Raw genomic sequence first — 20905 nt, 5'->3', positions numbered from 1 at the left:
AATATCCCTCTTATAGAAGTGATACCAGGTAGAAAGGGGTTTATTGATAGGAGTGAGACAATTGCTTATTTCATAGCCCAAGGGGGCTAATAGGACTATGTTAAATTGTGTCAATGGTTTCCTCCATTAGTTGATGCTTGTCTTATGTGTGCTCAACCACCTTGTGGGAAGAGTGAGAGGATAAACACATATGGAAGTCATCTCCTAATGGTCTTTTTTCCATAAAATATACATATAAATTTCTTTTTACAAGTAAGGATAGCAGAGCTTATAGCATTTGGAAGATCTATAAAAGTGGCTGATATCAGAAAAAATCAAATCATTTATGTGGCTCTTTACTTATGATAGATTACATACTGCTAATCTTAGATTGTAGTGAGCATTGGAAGTTAATGCAAGCTGTCCTTTTAGATATGAAGTGGTATAAGACTCTATGCACTTGTTGCGGGAATGTGTTAATTCTAGAAAAAGATGGGAGGCTATCATACAAGAAGATCACTAGCATAGTTTCAGCACGCTATAGGATATTGAGTGGCTTAAAGGGAATTAATCTCATAAATCTAGTAAAAATTTTACTACGAAAGTAAGCTGAAATGTCTTGTTTGGTTATGTATGTTAGGATATTTGGGTGGGTAGATGTAAAAAAGTGTTAGAGGAAGATGATTTTTTTGAATCCTCAAATGCTTTAGTGATCCTCTAGAGAGCTTATTCTAATAGTGATCTAATTAGGAAAGAACCTATACTACATTATAAAGAAATCAAGATCATAATCATGCTAAAGGGAGAAATGGATGTATCAAGCTTCATGTTGATGGCTCGGCCTTGAGCATGGAGATAGTAGATATGGAGAAGCTATTTAGGATAAGAACGAGCGTTGGATACATAGTACCTCTTTCCATCTCAAAGACTATTGCAATTATCCAAGGCCTACATTTTTATTGGGAACATGGACATAGGAAGATCAATATAGTGACTACATTGAAGTGGTGAATTTGATTACCAAGGGTTGCCCTTATAATTACCCCTTCAAAGACATCATTGATGAGGTTTATCTATCTACCACAGACAATGGCAAACCTATATAAGTGTGAGTATGGGAAGATACTTGATAAGACATATTATTTACACACATTTATTAGCTTAAAGAGACCATTTTACATGCCCAAATAAGCTTCATATGCATTCATATTGCATTCTTAGTGTACAATTACCTAAGTGTTGAATTACATGCATTAAGTGTGTTTTAATCATAAAATGTACTTTTTCACAAATGTAAGGTTAAGCTTAGGAATATATCTTTTGATGGGCTAAGATGATTGGTTAAATTAGTTTTTATTAATTTATCCTAAGTTAGGAGTTATCAAAAAAAGACACACATTAAGGTTGTATCTCTAAGGGGTTTTCATTTAGCCTTAGATTTTAATTCAATTGTGTGCTTGTCTACATTTGTATCTTGTGAGGCCTTTGCATTCATATTTCCTTAGCCATTTTAATACCTAGGTTAAATTAAATATTTCTATCCTAGACTTTTAGTCTAATTAAATAAATGCCACACTATGATGAATTGATTATTTGATGAAATTGTGACTTAGGTAAATTAATGTGAGAATTAAAGACATAATTTAAGGAAATTCAAAGAGGCTTTAAAAGGGCAATATTGGCATGACATATGAAAATTTGAGGGGATACAAATTAGGCTTGGAATGACACCTTGTATTTGATCAAGCTTAGTTTTTGATTGTCACCATTTCCTTCCCAAATTCTGGAGATAGTTTCGGCTAAAGGGTGAATTGGTTGAAGACCACAACCATTTGACAAGTTTCCATTACTTTCTATTATTTTCCACCTTATCAATTTCATGCCTTAAGCTCCCATTTTGAATTCTCTCTTAATTTTCCAATCTTCAAACATCTTCTCTCATTTTTCACTTAATCATCAATTTCTAACCTAATCAATCACCCATATCTCTCTCATTCCTTTACCAAATCACAAAAGACCACTCTTATTCTCTTTATCTCTTCAATTTTAGCCATTCCCTAGATCTAATCAAGGATTGAAAGCTCAAATCACTCATTAAAGAAGAAGAAAAGGTATGGCTACTTGGGTTCAACTCTTCAAGCTTTAAAGATGACGATGAGCGGCTAGATTTATCAAGGGATCCTAGAAGGATGATGGATGCAAGATGAATTAAGGGGCTACACATGGCTAAGACTTTCTATCCTCTTGGTTTTTTTTCCTTATTTGAATTAATGATTGATTCCTTAGTCTAGGGTTGATTCATCGTGACTTTATAATTCTAGTTGAATTCAGCTTGTTATAATGAGAAATATTTGTTTGGTTGACTATGTTCTTGTGAGAAATGTGGTTTGATTCGGCCATTTATAGTTTTGTAATATCCTCCTTTTTTAAATCCTGATTTACTCCAAATCTCAATTACTAAAGAGATTGGATTAAGGTAATTAACATAATACTATGTTACAAATGGGTAGAAAAAGATGGGACTCCAATTTACAAAACTAAAATCATTTTTAAAGTCTTTAAAATAGACAAATTAAAGTTCACAATTATGCAAAAGCATGGGATCATTTCAATAGGAGTGCATATGCAAAAGAATTTCAAAGCAAAATAATTCTACAAAAATTTAAGGTGTGTGCCGCATCATGTTCGCCTCTGTACCGTGCGCCGCGGGGCATTTACACGATCTATAACGATAAATTCTATTGTCAATTTGATAGCTTTTGGGGTAACTTCCAACACGCCCCAATCCTCTATCCGACATCCGATTGATGCGAACTAGGTGTCTATAAAAATCTCTTTTCGAACTCTAACTAATGGTTTTGGTTTCATAATTAAATTATTACACAATTAATTTTCAAAACTTACACTTTTTTAACTTTTTTCTCAAAACTAAGTGTCTAACCCAATCACCAAATGCCGATAGCCATTGACACCACATAGACCACATCCAAAACACCAAAACTCACTCATGCAATGCACCACATCACATTAAACACTTATAGATCACGATTTCACTAGTCAACCCCTTAATCTCAAAAACATACAAGGGGGAGTTCAAGTCACTTATCATTAAATATTTCATAATCAACACATATTATTCCCAACCCTTACTTACATTAGCATTTTGGTCCTATCACAGATATCACATATCATAAACTCACACGCTAGGGCCCAAAATACACTTACAACTCATAAACACATAATGCAAGTAAGAACCAAAATGGACTAATCCTAGTTGGCAATTTCAATTGTTAAATACACATAATGACTCAAATATAAAGAGGCCTACTAAATAGGATCACAGTCCTAAGCCTCTGGTTGCTTTCCTTTATCCAATCCTCTTGACCTATTCCCTATAATATTGAAGATAATAGGGTGAATATAATCACTTAGTAACCAAGGTCTAACTAACTTATACTAATGCATGTCAATTAAATGCAAGTGACAATTATAATCAATTCTCCAAACCATGTAAAGCATTTAAGAGCATAAATTCACATTTCCAGGCATAATAGCACATACTCAAGAAATAATGCTTTTTAACAATTTTCATATAGAAGAGAATTTGTCACACAATCAAATAACATATACTCAAAAGTAATTAAGACTTAATTCATAAGGATCATCATTAAGGTCACAATACAGATAATCATGTGCCCTTACTCACTATATGCATGATTGAATCTCCCTTATATCCTCCTTATTCCTCTGACATGAAACATAGGCTATAACACACTAGGATAGTCTATGATCAGGGGCTTTCCTAGCCTAAACACTTATGAGGGGATTACTCGGCCAAAGCTTATCCAAATTGTATTGTCCACCTTGATATTACCAAGACAACACTCTTACACACCGTTATGATAATCAAGATTAAATAAAATCCCAAGTAAATGTTATCACAACTTAAGGGTTTAAAAGATAATTAGTTAAAACAATGGGATCCCAAGAAACCCTTTTTAAAATATGTTCTTAAAGCTCAAACTATAGTTTAAAATCAAATAAATATGATAACGGAAGCATGAAAATCAAATAGCACTTAAAACAAGCTGATACAAATGGACATTTTCTAAAAATCCGGTCCCTCCGTCACAGCACAAGTCACATCCATCGTGGCACATGGAAAAGAGGGACGAGTCCCTTAAAAGGCATTATGCACCACAGTACAACTATTATGCACCGTGGCCTACACATACTGTCATGACAGCAAATTGTTGTCATGGCAGCAATTTAAATTTTCAGAGTGTGCCGTTTCACCATTTGATGTCCAATTTAAGTGGTTCAAGTGTCCACACGAATCTCTTCGAGCCCTCTAACTAATGGCATTGGTCTCACACTCAAATAATCATCCATTTAAAAGATGAACTCCCAAACCCAAAATGGTTTGTTTTCATATCAAAGAACTTTCAAAGGTGTCTAAAACACACTACCAAATGCCATTAGCTTTAAAACTACTTTAACCACCTCAAATAGACCACACACAACATGATAGGTCAATCATATCACACAATTAAGCATTCATACACCAAATGACTACTAAACCCTTAATTCACAATAACACAAAGGGGTGGATAAAACTTAATATGCATATCTATTTGGTCATTTTGACCTCCCACCCCCTAACATGATCATGCTCGTACTTTTCATGAGTTTCACACACTTATGAAAAATCATTATCTTTTTCACATAAGGACTCAAAAATCTTTATCATTTTGAATGTAGTTTCTAATGCACAAGGAAAAACATCTTTCACAACATGCCAAGCTTTTGAAATACATGTAAATAAATATACATATCTACTCACAAACAGTTAAGCAACATAATTAATTAGTGTAAATTATTTCGTTACCTCAACCTTTCATCACACAAAAGGGTTATTGTAGCTCAACGTTAGCTCCACACACTCTATATGCACAATATAGCTCGAACAACACTCAATCTACACAATTAAGCGATAATGATCAATTATCGCTCCGGATAAACCCTGAATTAACTTGGTTCTGAGTGCTCATAACACTTAAATTCCTTATCTAACAACATCAACCATTTTAAAATAGTTTAAACATCCTATTAAACATCACAAAATACCAAATTCATCATCCAATTCCCCACATTATCTCAAAAGCTTCAGATTATGCCTATGGTTTGTCCAAACCCTCAATAAAAATTTCAAATCACCATTAAACTCATAAACCTAAGGTTAAAGGCTTGATTTAACTCCTCAAAACCTAAAATAAGTCAATGGGTTTGGTCTAAACCTAAGAAAAATTGAAAATAAGCCCCACAATACCTCTTAAGTTAGAAATTTTGCATAAAGAGGGAAAAGAGGGAATGTGGAACTTACCCAATGATGATTCAAGCTCTAAATGCATTCAAAATGGTTTAGAGATCATGCCCTAGCAGACAGTGATCATCTCCCATTGCCTCCTCTCAATTTTCCTTATCTCACTTCTAATTTCAGATTTGTTTTTGTAAACTAATAAGTGCAGATTTTGCATGTGCTCTGCAACGTATTGACAAGCCCACTGTGGCATATGGCACAAAGAGTCCCTTATTAATTTAAACCTTCTTCCATGCCATGGCTCACTCAAACTTTGACCTAGCCTTTTTTTAAGGCTCTCCAAGGATCCAAAAACTATAGTAGTCTCCATAGACATCATTAATCAATAATTTATCTAAATTGACCAAAATACCCTTGAAAACACTGAAAATTCCTAGTTTGAAAACCTAGGATGTTACACAACTCACTTGTGAAATATAATTTTCCCTATTTTCTCACACTATGGGGTGTCATTCTCCCTAAACTAGCTTCCTCATTGAACTAGTGGATAGCTAGCTAGGTTCGAGTTTCTCATTGAACCAATAGGACAATCCCTCATTAAACAGGTAGGACTATGAGTATATGAACAATCCGAGCAAGCTATCAACTTGAATGGGAGCCTACCATATGGATTTAATTATCTACTCATCTTCCTAGGTAAACTCCTGCCTCTCATGATCATGCAATAATTCACATTTAACATACTTCATAAAACTTCACATAAACAATTTCATTGAACTCTACCATTTTGCAAATTATTGAACTTCTACAATACATATACTCATAAAACCTCATTGACAAGAAATCATAGTACTCTCGAAATATATTTTCATTGAATTCTAAATTAAACAAGTCATTGAACTCTAAATTTATCATAATCATTGTACCTCATGCATTTACAATCATTAAACTTCACAATTTCAAAATCATTGGACTACATTAAATCACCAATTCATAGTAGGCTTTTCAAACAAAGCAAGCCACATTTTCATTTTAGTCAATTTCACAAAATTCAATTATCAAATATTATTCAACAAACTAATTAACACACAAAAGTACAAGATACAATTCCCCTAGTTACCTCAAACCTTTAAGAGGTCAAAGGTTTTACCCCCTAAATACTCACTCCCAAAGCTTTCAAGAAGCTTGGATGGTGCTAAAGATAGTCACTCTATAAGCATTTACAATGCAAATCATCAATATCCACATTTAGGCTAATTTTTTCGCTAATACTTCAATATTTCTTAATGCTCAAGATTCATTCTTAACTCATATAAAAGTACTCGTAGGGTTTCTTAGCTTCCTTTAACCCTCATTAATATCATTGAGCTTTCTAATGATCATTAATGGGACCACATTATTCCCAACCAATACATTTATGAGAATTTTCGGGCATTTAATGCCCTTCAACTACCAATCATCATATCTCCATAAATATTAAGTTTCATTAGCCAAATCTAGTCCCATTAACTCTATTTAAATCAATAAGTTTAGATCCATAACTTATATGGACTGAAAATTACTATTGTCAACTAAATCCTAACTTCTACCATTAAGAAAATAGAAGAAGAGAGAAGGATTTAAGTAAGGAAGCTTACCTTTGATAATTAAGAGCTCTAAAATACTCCCAACACTCAGATTCTCCAAGCCCTAACACTACTCTCTCGCTGCTCTCTTGTATTTATTTATTCTTCCTTTATTTTTTGCTTCATTTTGCAAACTTATCACAGCAAAAATGTGACCACGCACCACAGCGCATGGCATAGAAAGCACCTCCCAGGTGTATTGCCATACATGCACTGTAGCGGCTTATCCACAAGTCACAATGCCTGGCACAGAATCTTCCCTTTCAAAATTTCTTCCTCTTTTATTCCTAAGTGACCTAATTCTCCTTCGAACTCATGTTTAAGGCTAAAATTGAAACTAAACACGCCCATTAGGCCTCTCCAGCCACACACCTCACTAATACACTTAATTAATCTAATTAGGCTTATTTAATCTGGTTTAAAATTGAGGATGTTATAAGTTTAATGCAATGTTTTTTGTTTTTCTATTGACAATTTCTTACTTTGCTCTTACATAGTCTTATAGGTACGTTTAAGACATTAGAGAGGACTTTACATAGTCTAGTGGTTTATTCTAATAACTTGATAGCCACAGCCTCATAAGGATTAGCTAACTAGGACACTTGGTCAATTCTAAAACCAAACTAGGAAGGTAACCTAAGGATATCAGTTGATGACTTAGGGAATTGAAATGGCTAGCTTAATTCAACCAAGAAGAGAAAATTAACACTAAAGCCATAATTAATGAGAAAGATAATAATTCTTACACTATCTAAACTCTAGGGTTTCATTTCATAAAAGGGAGTTCACTTACACTTTCACTAGCTTAGGTTTTCTTGCACTTTTGAATAGTTTAGCTTAGTCAAACTTTCACCATTATTCAATAACTTGTAACCTTATATAACCTCACTTTACACTTGGTCACTTCTTAAGGAGATGACCTAAGTTAACCATAGTACTATATTAGGGTTAGTTTATTATTGATTTTGAGAAGTAGGCAATAATTTTGTTGAATGCCCCCTCAAATTTGTGAACTCCAAATGAATTATATAGAATTTAGCATTATGCCCCCACTCATCCATAATTTTTCACCCAATAAAGTAGTAGGAAGAATGAACAAGAGCATTGTTCATGATGTTAGGGGAAGAATATAATTGATGTAGTAGGAAAGGAAAAAGGATTATGGTGGGGTCCAATTATAAGCTAATTTAGGAAGTAATGTTTATTACAGGTGATATGTAACTAATTTAAGGGTTGCTTGAATTTTTTTAGTTCTTTATTATAATAGTTAAAGGATTCTTTATATTATGATTTTGGATTAATTAAACTTATCTATTTTGATTAATTACATTAAAAGAAATAAATATATTTTTTCTAATTTTTCAATGTAACATTTTGTTATTAGGGGAGTGATATGATGTTGATCTAAATTTTATGAATCTAAGCTCGAATCCTATAATTTATTTGGTTGTTGTATATATTAAATTTTATATGATAATATACATAATCATTTATTTTTTCTTAAAGAAATATTGCCCCCACTAACCTGGGGTTATCGATCCACCACAGAGCCTAGTCCCATAATGCTTGTCTTGTTTCCCTTAAGTTTAATACCTTGGCTGATCATTTTGCTGGATTATCTCATAATTTAGAAGGGAGCCTTTGTATCTTTGATTATCACCCTCCTCTTCCCCAAGAGGAGGTAGATAATGAAGGAATTCCTTTTAACATTGGTTAAATGGATGTATTTTGTTTCAATATTTTGAGTAATATATGATCCAATTTTCACTCAAATATATATATATATATATATATATTCTAACATATTCCTTTTGTACCACCTATTCAATGAATGAATTTCCTAATCTATCAAATAATACATACATACATACATACATACAGACATACATGTGTGTGTGTGTGTCATTAATGAAGAGTAGAAGAGAAAGTGGGGAGAGTGTTGAATAGTTGGCTTGATTTTATAGGTTTTCTTGTCCTTTTGATTTGTTTCTTGTCTTGTCTTATTAAAAAATAAAATACAAAGAAATTGAAGAGAGTTCTTTTTAGATCATTAGAGGATTAAGTTGGTTAAGAAATCGAAACATCTATGAAAGAGAAGGGAGAAGGTTAGTGAGTGCATTAATAGGATGTTACAAGTTACAAATTAATATTCAAACATTAAATATTACAAGGTAGGATAATTTTTTAAAACTTAAAAATGAATTAATATATTAAATTATAAAAGATAAAATTTTGGGAAAATGTCAAAAAAAATCCCTAAAATATCTCATGATAATAAGATTCGTGAAATGTTGTAATTTTTTATAAAGTCATTAAAAAGTTTCCCGACATTAATGATTTGAAATGGAAGAGGCAAATAGAAAGGACCAAAAAGGAATATAAGGTATAATGCCCTCAACGACATTACCATTCGATTTTCCACACATTCTACTAATCAATTTAAAACCATTTTCTTTAAAAGGGTTGGGAACCCAACATAAAAATTGTGAAAATAAAATCTCATTTATTTAAATTATATGAAATGGTACACAGTAGAAGCAATATTCAATCAAGTATATGTAAATCTCAAAAGAAACCACTTCATAACGATAAAATTTACACAAAATACGAGCCATGTGCCATGACTCGTGCCAGTGTGCTGTAACATGTGGCACAAAATCACAAGCATCACGCTCAGTGCTATGTGCCGTGACATGTTGACACATGCATCATAGTGCACACACCAGATTCTATTATCAAATGCAATTTTCAATACTAACTTCAGACATGTGTCATTTTTGCATCCAATGTTTGATTGGGGTGATTCAAGTACCCACACAAAGTTTGTTTCACAATCTAACCAATGACAATAATTTCATTTCAACAATCAAAAGTTAGACACCCTAGTGCATTTTGACAAAATTAGGTCAAAATTCATCACTTGAGCATCACCATTTGAAACCACAAGTCATTGGCTACTTCTAAGGCATTGACCATATCCAAATTGACAATTTACACTTGATTGAACAATTATATATATATATATATATATATTATTACACACATACACATATTTGACCTATAAGCCGCCCATTTCACATAAACTTGGGCATAATCATGTTTTTCTCATTTCAATCTACAAAACTGGCCAAACTTCACACATAAAATACGTAATACATTTCCATACACATACACTCATCTACTAACCTACACTATCATTTTCACCACATACACATATATATACACAATGGGCTAAGATGCCAAAACTATAGTTACATTTACAATAAAAAATGCTTATGCACAATTATAATAATTCCTATGGCAACTTATATACACATTCACATCTATTAATATGCATATTCATTATACCATCTTACAATGGGCTTTTCAAAGAATTCTCTACTCTCGGTTCAATTCCTTTCCCTTAGCACCACTACCCTGAAAACATTAAATAAACCACGAGTGAGATCAAAATCTCAATAACCAAAATAGCTCATTTAATATTTATTAACACATATAACCACATATAAGTAAACAAACCAATGTATTTGTTTATATATACTACTCTAGTCCTATTTATAGGTCACTTCCAACATGTTTTACCAATACCGAGAAAAACCTTAAAACTCATTAACTCTGTCTTAAAATTTAATAAGTTCTCAACTTTGCTCCCATTAAATATACACTTTCAATAACATATTTTCTCGCTCCAACATTCAATGGAGGGTAAACAAGGAAATTTATGATGAAAATTTCATGATGTGACTTATAAATAGGATAAAAAAATTATTATTTCTCTACCCTATAAATAGGATCAGAGGGAGTATATATATCAATAAACATATTTTTCATCTTTTCAAACACTTTCACATAAGCACAATCATTAGTATGATCATTTATCCACTAATCCTCTAAAGCTCCCTAACACGAAACCATAAGCTGTATTGGATCAATTGCATATTAACCTAAGCATACCTTTAGTGGTAAAAAACACTCAACCTAAGGTATTCTATCCCACCTCCAAACTATGGCTTTCCTCATTTCACGTACTTGTGATAAAGGTATCATTGACTCCTAATCGCACCTTTTCAGGCACTAGTATATCACTGCACCAAATGTCCCATAGTTCTAGCCCAATATGAATTGCTACACTGGATGTCCTATGGTGCCATCTTGACCATATAAATTTGTTCACTTACATCTCCACACACACATCCACACATATCATGTGTGAACTCCTACCCCATATGATCATTCTTTTCACACATAAACCACCACTTTCACATTCTCCACTAGACATTTACATACATACATACATATATGTTGAAATCAGACATGTATGTATGTATGTATGTATGTATGTATATTCATTATAAGTTGAAATCTAATAGTAGTTCAGTAAGCATTTCAAAATCATATTGCATGTTAAAATCAATTGCTATGCAAAACCATACACAGAAAACTTACAACCATTGAAATCATAGTTTTTCATATTTACTTCTACACAATTATAATAGCTAATAAACATAACAAACTATTAGAGCCAGTAATGCAGGCGAGGGGCTTATTCAGGTCGGGCTCAATTTAGTTTGGACTTATTTGGATCGGACTTAATGTATCTTATCCTTTCTAAAAAGCCCATATAGCCAAGCTCGGTCTTAACATCTTTGAGTTTTGGACTTATTCAAGTCGGCCAAAATACCTGAAACTTTTTAAAAATATTTCTTATTTATTTTTTGAACCAATTTTAATTTTTAAATAATTCTATTAAGCAAAAAATATTATTTTAACTTTAAAAGAATAAAATAAAAAATAATAACTTATCAACTTTGTACTTAAGTAACTCTATTACTATTTTGTTATACTATGTATAATTTATTCATAAATGTTTCCTTTAGTTGTAAATTTATGTCTTAGTTGTTTAAATATTATTCTTATTATGGTCATATATAAATATTTTATATATTTTAATTAAATTATATTTTTTTAATTATGATTAAGTTAATCTCAATTCAATCATGATTATGGTCATATATAAATATTTTATATATTTTAATTAAATTATATTTTTTTAAATTATGATTAAGTTAATCTCAATTCAATCATGATTAGATTAATAACTTAAAACTATTTTCTTGATTAGTTTAAAGTTTTTATTAAATTTTGGGTAAAATATACTTTTCATTTTAAGAATATGAAAAAATAGCCATCATTATATTATATAAGACAAAATTATTTAATTATGAGTAAAATACTATTTTTTAAAATTATTTTTTTTACTTTTTATATTGTTTAACCCTTACATACAAAGGATTTTTACTTTTTACTCTAGTTTATTCTTAATTTTTAATCAAATCTAGCATATGATAATCAAATAATTATTCAAGAATATTCTATTTATTATGTTTATTTAATAGTAGAGTCAAAAATTCATACATGCCCTAATTTTATTTTTAAAATTATTTTTAATTTTATTTTTACTTTAAATTAATTATCTTATTTTATAAAAAAATATAAAATATATTTTTTTGGATACACAAATGATGTATAGGACTCAAAACTTTTTAAAAAAATTGGGCCTTAAAATATAAAAATTAATATTAAAATATATTTTAAATAGTATTTTGAGAAATTTTATTGATTAAAAATAATAAAAATATGAAAATATAAATATTTTTAATTTTTGAAAAAAAAATAACTATAGTAATACACTCAAATATACATTATTTTAGTATAAAATACTATAAAATTTAAAGAATTAAGTAATATTTATTATATTCTATAGTTTTTTAAAAAAATTATTTTTTTATTCCAGTATTCAGGTTCGAGCTTGGCCTGAATTTTTTCAAGCCTATTTGAGCAGCCTGAATAGGCCTAAACATTTAAAAATTAATATTTTTTTTCAAGCGGGTTTGGGTTGACCCGTCAAGCTTAACCCAAATTACTAGTTTTACAAACTATATAGTTACCCCAACCTTTCTATTTGTAAGAAAGGGTTACCCGTGTTATATTCCCTTACTCAAATCTCTTTCATTGTTCAACTCATTGCAGCCACACAAATTGGCAACTAGAGTCAAATATCATATTGACTAAAAGTGCCAATTATATCAATTAAGCACCTAAATGCTATCACTTTCTTATTCAAATGCTTATCCACTTCCTACACCAAATTATCACTCAATATACACATTAACACACTTATTCCCAAATTTCCACCCACTTTCTCTCTCTAAATTCATTCAATTTGAGCTTGCCGCCTTAAGACTTTATCGTTCTGACTCAAACAAGTTACAAAGTCCTAATTTAACTCCAGAGAATCCTTTTATTACTATAAGGTAAGAAATCAACTCGTTAAAACTTTTAAATTCAATTTCTCAATAGTTTAAACTAATAGAAAATAGGGTAAAATTGGAGGTTAAGGCAGTACGAAAATTACCTAATAAGAAATAGGTCAAAAACGTCGGCCTTGCTCCTGAAATTTGATGCCCTAGTAGAGCTTCCCTTCCTTCTCCACTCTCCCACACATTTTTCCTCTCTTCTCTTCTATTTCCACGAGTTTTCCATGTCCTTATCTATTAGATTTCTGCACCATGCGCCGCAACACATCCTGCACTAGCCACGACGCATAGCACAGTGAGAAAACTCCTTATCGTGCTCACATGCTTTGCTTCGTAATGCTACTCTTTCACTCTAATCTATTCATATAACATCCCAAAGAGTCAAAATGATACTCCATTCCTTCAAAACTATAATCTCACATTAAATTACTAATTTATCCTTAAAGAATATTAATGCAAAAATTAGAAATTTAGGATGTTACAGTTCTCTCCTCCTTTTAAGAATTTTGTCCCCAAAATTGAAACAACTGTACGCACACACATACCTAAGGAAACATATGAGAGTACTGTTGCTTCATTTTGATTTCTGTCTCTCAAGTTGCATCACCAAAAGTCATACCCTTCTAAATAAAAAAAAGGTATATGCTTATCTCACTCATACTAATCACACTATGCAACACTTTTTCTGTCATACCATGGACATACATGTTCCAATTATATGCTCTAAGCGAATAATAATGATCACATAACCATTATTCCTCGCTCTGCCTATTTTTGTATGTTTATGCCTTTATGGTGTGTCAACTGCCAAGTTGTTGCAGTGATTTTGAGTCTCATCCTCCCCTTCTCTTTCACCCACTCATGTCACACCCACACACATATCATTTCTTTTTGTATTTTAAAAAATAGGAGTAAAATAAATACATATTATTATGTAATCTAATCATATAATGAAAATAAAGTGAATAAAAATTGTCAAAAAATAACAAGAGGGAGAAGCGAGTCAACTATACCATCCAGACACATCCTCTTCATCTCAATCCAATTCCATCTTTCTATCTTGGGCCTAACTCCTCCTGTTCCCTTTCTTCAGACACCCACCTCTACCATTTTCCCTTCACTTTTAATTTTTAAAATTTAATATTTAGAAAAATAATATTTTGAAATGTTTTGATTTAAATTTAGATTAACTGAAACTTAAAAATGAAAACATATTTATTTTTCTAAATCATTTAATGTTTTTAGGAAAAAATAATAGACTTTTATGTATAATGTATACAACGGCGTGAATTTTTTGATAAATATTTTTTAAAATTTAATATTTTTTTTAAAATTTTGAACTTTAAATTATAATTATTTAAAAGAGCTTATATTTTCATCAACCTTGTTTTGATATTTTCCAAATATAAGCTATTCCCAAAAAAAAAAAAAGCTATGCGCATCTGTATCCAAGTTTGTGTTTTTTTGTCAATCACACTTGTTAAATCTCGTTCAGATATATAATAACAAAAATGTACATGAATTTGTTTATATATATTTTTGTGATTTATTTGATATTTTTAGAAAAAATTTAAATTGAAAGTTAATTTTTTTTTAGAAAAAAGAGTATATTAAAAATAAAGGCATGCTGACAGACAAACATGGAATCTTAATAAATCAAATTATATTTATAGCAGTTCATAAACCTCCAATGGCTCCATACCCTTCCAATCAGGCACTCTCAATTCGGCCCTCTCAATTCTAAATCCACTCAACCTCTTAGACTTCACAGGACAAAGCCTCGCAAAACAGAAAGCCAACAAAGGTCTCTTCTCCTCTCTTCCAGTCTTCCTAATTGAATTGAACTATTTTGCTCATTGCTATCATATTATTTTTGGTAGTTGTGAAAAGTGAATGCTCTAGCTGCTTTTTATCTTTCCTCTTTAGACTCATTTGTTTTGTTTTTTTCCCTACCGTTTGCACTTTGCTATTTGGCTGCTTTCCCTATGGGTTTAATGAAATGCATCTTTTGCAAGTTAAAAAAAAAAATATTAATCCTCAGCCCCATCCTTTGTAATTGTCGTCCCATGTTTATTGACAAAGATGATTATTTGTTTATCTTCTTAGAAAAATGTCATGTATATTTCTTCTTTGTCCTCAAATATCACTTTATTATGAAGACTGAGAATAAATGTTTGGGAAAATTTCAATAACGAACACTTGACCAGATATAATAAAAAAAGAAACCTCTAAATTTTTGAAATTTCATTGAAGGACCTGTACGGATTTTCATTTAAATTTGTGACAAAAATGATAAAATTATCCTCATTTAAATGAATAACATAAATGACTTATTCATTTTCATACTGTATGTTATTTGTTTACTTACAGAATGTTATTTGTTTCCTTACTTCACTTGTTTATAGTCCTGTTTTTACTTGATTTCATTCTCGGGCCATAAATAAGTGAAGTAGGAAAACGAACAATATTCCATAAGTAAATGAATAACATACAGTATAGAAATGAACAAGTCGTCTTATCATGAAACCAACACTTAAAATGAAATTAAGTAAAACTAAGGCTATAAGCAAGTGAAGTAAGGAAACAAATAATATTCCATAAGTAAACAAACAATATACAGCATGGGAATGAACAAGTCATTTTTGTCATTCATTTAAATGAAAGCAATTTTGTTATTTCTGTCACAAATTCAAATGAAAATCCGTACAGGTCCTTCAGTGAAATTTCAAAAATTTAGGAGTTTTCTTTTTCATTATCTCTTGTTAAGGGTTCTAATCTAAAATTTTCCCTAAATGTTTTGTTCGGATATACTCCCATACTCACATAAATTAATATAGTGATGTAATTTAAAAATAATTTTTAAAAAATACTAAAGATCTTATATTTTAGACAAAACTTATAAAAGAATATCTTCCAATTTCGAGAAGAGAGAATAAATAAAATAATAAATTACAAATATTAGTTTAATTGGTTATAAATTAACAGCCATGCCTTAGAAAATTATTTATAATTAAAGTTAATGTATATCTATTTATTTGAATTAATATTTAAATTTTTAATTCCATTATTTAGTATCTTTGAAACCTAGAGTATTACCATATCTTGCCTAAACTAATTTGAACCTCATTGTGTGGGAATAATTAAATCAAATATGCTTTTAATATATTTATTTAATGTAAAATTGAGAATTTAGGATATGCTTATTCAACTCTCTAAGCTAGTTGAACCTAATATCCCTCAATTTTTTCATTATTTAAAAAAAAAACTTACGGACTGACCTTTGAGAAAGGATGTAGTTGGGAAAGAAGGATGGGGACAGAATGAAGTAGGGAATGAAGGAAAGGGAGGAGGGAGGATGGGAGGAGTCAAAGTAGGAGGGGGATATGGGCAGCCCAAAAAGCAACAACTGATCAGTGAATGTAATTATTAATTTGAAATAGAGGAGTAATTGAGAACATGGATTATGAGTATTAAGAAGAACGCCCACAATCAAAATTTAAAAGCTAAACCATCCTAACTTAGGATCCGTTTGATTTTCAGTTCAATTTACTAAAAGGATTTTTAAGATAGATTTTGAATCCAGATGTTATTTGGTTTTCAATTTTTTTTTAAGAAGTCCATTTGAAAAGTCTTTTTCAGATATAGTTGATTGTGCTTTTGGCCAACTTAAAATGATGAAAGTTTTGAAAAGTGAAATATTATTTAACCATACTATCATAAGTTTAATATCTTATTCTTTTATTTAAAAAATAGTTGATTTATTAAAAATATAATTATCATTTAAATAATAATAATTAGATATCAAGTTTTTAACCTTATAAATTGAATAATTAATTATGTTAATTTTTAACATTGATGTATAATAAAAATTACAAATCTTTATCACATTTTTTAAAATTACAAATTACAAAAGTACAAATAATTAGAGATCAAGTTTTTAGCATTATAGATAAAATTTTATGTTATTTAAAATCTTTATCATATTTTTTAAATATTTTAAATACAGTACATTTGCATAATAAAAATTGCAAATTATCATAAGTCAATATCCTTTTTTGGTAATTGTACATTCAAAAGCATATTTTACTATCATAATCCAAACAACTTTCAGTTTACCAAACTGACTTTTAAAAAAATGTATTTAAACACAAATTTCATTACAACAACTAACTTTTACTAAATAAACTTTCAACAAATGGACTTTTGGCAAATTAAAAGCTAAACACATACTTAATTTAATTCTTCTCACTATGTCCGTGACTTAAGACTTCATTTCCAAACAAGCTCCTTATTTTCCTACTATCCATCCAAGTTATGCCTGTGTTGGGAAAGAGTTTTTCTCCTAAAGAGTTTCAATATAAAATTTTAATAGCATCACATTATGTTAAAAAATATTGAAATAAAATTTTACTAACGTTATTTTTCATTTGACCTTCTATTTTTTATATCAAATAATTTATCCTTTTTTCCATTAATTCTTATACAAACATAAAAATTTTATTTTCAATGTACTTTAAATCTTTTATAGATATGGGATGAGGAGGACTAACAAGGAGCCCCGACAGTCCAACAACCAGAGCAAGAATTTTCATCATCACAACAAATAGCTATTCTTTTAACTGAAATGTTACAAAATAAATATATTACTGAACCTGAATTTCAAGAAGATCAAGCTATTCTTGGTCATAATTAGTTTGACTATTTTAGAAGGTTGCTGTCAAATAATTTTAATCTTGTGCAACCTAATCAAAGTGAGGGATCAAAATTGTTATCTAGACCCTTAAAATTTTGATCCCTCACATTGATTAGGTTGCGCAAGATCATTTTTTTTACAATAACTCTTTAAAATAAACAAAATAATCATGACTAATTGCTTGAGTTTCTTGAAATTACAATTCACTAATCTATTCATTAGATTAATATTTCAATTAAAAATAAATATTTGTCGTTATGATAAAAATTCTTGCTCTGGTTGTTGGATTATTGTAGCTCCTTGCTACTCCTCCTCATGAGGATATATTATACATAATAAAGCTTTTACTATAACATCTTGGTTTTCTAATCATGTGATTAGCTATTAATCAGGGGGTAAAATGGTAATTAGAAAAGGATTAAAGATTTGGATGATTAGTTATTGATTTGTGTCTTTTGGATATTGAATGGAAAGATGCAGGTGGAAGGATTGCATTTCAGGTCGAAGCAAGTGCACATGATGAGGATTTAAAAGTGTACCATGCGTCGCGGTGCATGGACCAAAAAGTGACCTCTTAAGTTGTGAAATTAAGGTGAGTTTTATAAGGGAGATTAGAGAAAATATGAAGAAAAGAGGAGAGGAAAGCTTTAGTAGCTAGGGCAAGCATTTCCAAGGCATTGGAAGAGGCTTCCGACTAGTAACTTATCGAGTAAGCTTTATATAACCCTTATCTTCCATTTTACCTAAAATTCTCTTGGTATGAGTTATAGAGAAATTGAATTGGAAAAATTCAAAAGTTAGTTTGTAACCCCATAGTAATAAAAAGGTTCTTGGGAGTTAAATTAGAGCTTTGTGACTAGTTTAGAGCTTAACAATAGAGTTTAAAACTCACAGGTTCCATTTGGTCCTAAATCAATGGAGATTAGGGGTGGAAATGGTGTAAAAGTGAAATGGGATTAGTTGAAGTGATATAAAGTGGTAATCAAGTAGTAACTAGCTTAAAATGGATAAATGAAAAGTAATGAATGGCTAGTTATAGCCATAGTTAGTAGTTATGTGCTTTTAGTTAATTTGAACCAATTGACTAATAATGCCAATTTTGTGTAGATTGACATATTTTGTGGGTGAGTTGAGAAAGGAAGCTTGTAACGCGCCGTATTGGTAATTGAAATCCATAGGTAACCTTTCTAGTGACAGAACGGTTGAGGTAACTAAATAACTTTCTCTATTTGACTATTTATTGTAACTGTGTGTGAGTATACTATCTATTCCATGAATCTATTTTAAACTAAGCATGTTTTATGGCATTGTATGGTTATTGAATGAAAATGAACTTTGATTGGATAAACATGTGAAATTGTACAGTTAAGAGAGAGAGAGAGAGTGTGTGTGGATAGTGGTGATTGGGAATCTATAATTGGTTTGGAAAGGATGATCATAGGAGTGGGAGTTCACTCGCGTGGAGTGTAATGATAAGACCATATGATATTATTCTCCTTAATGTTCAACAGGATGCGGTGTTGGAGAATTATATCTCCTTAGTGCCTTTTGAGATGCAGTATTGAAAATTATCTCCTTAGTACCTATTGAGGTGTGATATTGGAGATTTAGACTCCTTAGTATCAATATGATGTAAAGTTAGAATCAACAACACCTCATTATGTGTATTACGAGAAACCGTAGTCCGAAAGTGTGACAGAACACCTTTGGTCAAGTGATTCTACCACCAAAGGCAAGCTCAGGGCTAATGAGAGTGTATATTGGTTTAAGGTAAGTCTATGGTTTTAAGTCGAGGTGATGTGGAGGCTCAGTCGGTAGTGATTATGCTTATGTTACCAAAGTGGTGAAAAGTAATGAATTGTGGTGAATGTACTTATAGAAGTGGTGAAATGTTTTATTGACATGATTTGAAGTAAAACATGTATTATATGTTATGTTAAACTATATATTATGCTATACTTTTATATAGTTGTATGTGATAGTCAATAGTAGTGAGTTATTCTGTTACTAAGATTTTTATCTCACCCCTGTGGTTACATTTTTACAAGACAAAGCGGTAATGCGGGCAAGAAAAAGAGTCAGGATTGGCTTAGATTTACTAAAGCTGCATGAAACCTCTAAGTTTGTGAAATGAACTAACTGAACGTAAATATTGCATATATAAGTTGCCATAGGGATTGCAAGCATGATTAAGTGGTAATTTGTAGAGAATTATAGTGATCATATGAATCTTAACCCAGATGTGTGAATATGTGATGAAATGATAAACTGAGGCTAAGATATAGTTGTGAATATGTTGTAAATGTGATTGTGGTTAGAATGAAGCAAATTTGTGGTGAAATGACGAAGTGGGTCAAATTATGCTAAGAAGAGAAAATTTTATATTTTTGAAAATAGGCTGTTGAGCAGCCAAATTGTGATATATATGTATATATATGATGAATTGTAGTCAATCAGGTGTAATAGATCCTTTTGGACATGGTTCAAAGCCTAAATTGGTCTAATGAGATTACAAGATCGATTTGAGCACTTAGGTGTGTTATTTTTTTTTTAAAGTGACTTTTTACACCCCAAGTGTCCAAATTTTGATCTGACCATTAGATCATTCTAAACCTATCTCATTAGTTAGCTTATGAGATAAGCTACGTGTGAGCACTTGAATCACTCCGATCAGATGTCGTATGTGAAAATGGTGTATGTCAGAAGTTAGTTATTTGAGTTGTCAAATGACAGCTGTAAAATTTGGCTTGTGTGCTGCGATATATGACAAAGAGAAGATCAGGGAGTGTGGCATTGTGCCGCATGCCGTGGTGCAGTTGTTGTCCATTGCGATGTATGACCCATAATCTAACCTGATTTTGTGGTTTTCAATGCAAGCAATGATTGTTATGAATGCATGTGATTTTTTCCATTGTGTAATACTCTGATGTCTTATGATTTTGATGATTTGTAAAATGAATCTTGGGTCCAA

The sequence above is a fragment of the Prosopis cineraria genome, unplaced genomic scaffold (assembly GCF_029017545.1).
Source record: "Prosopis cineraria cultivar Desert tree isolate PC_DT_omini unplaced genomic scaffold, ASM2901754v1 PC7, whole genome shotgun sequence".
In the NCBI taxonomy this organism is placed as follows: Eukaryota; Viridiplantae; Streptophyta; class Magnoliopsida; order Fabales; family Fabaceae; genus Prosopis; species Prosopis cineraria.
The sequence above is the reverse complement of the archived record's forward strand: the minus strand, read 5'-3'. Positions refer to the sequence as shown.